Raw genomic sequence first — 298 nt, forward strand, 5'->3', positions numbered from 1 at the left:
CCATTTCTCCCTCGTTTATTTCCACCTCCATTTCTCCCTTTCCTTCCATTTCTCCCTCGTTTATTTCCACCTCCTCCATGTCCTTTTCTCCTTTCCTTCTGTTTCTCCCTCGTTTATTTCCACCTCCTCCATGTCCTTTTCTCCTTTCCTTCCGTTTCTCCCTCGTTTATTTCCACCTCCTCCATGTCCTTTTCTTCTTTCCTTCTGTTTCTCCCTCGTTTATTTCCACCTCCTCCATGTCCTTTTCTGCCTCCCCGAAAGGACATGCGGCCACGAGAGTCGACGAGGCCGCTGATAG

The sequence above is a fragment of the Penaeus monodon genome, chromosome 34, assembly GCF_015228065.2.
Source record: "Penaeus monodon isolate SGIC_2016 chromosome 34, NSTDA_Pmon_1, whole genome shotgun sequence".
NCBI classification, from domain to species: Eukaryota; Metazoa; Arthropoda; class Malacostraca; order Decapoda; family Penaeidae; genus Penaeus; species Penaeus monodon.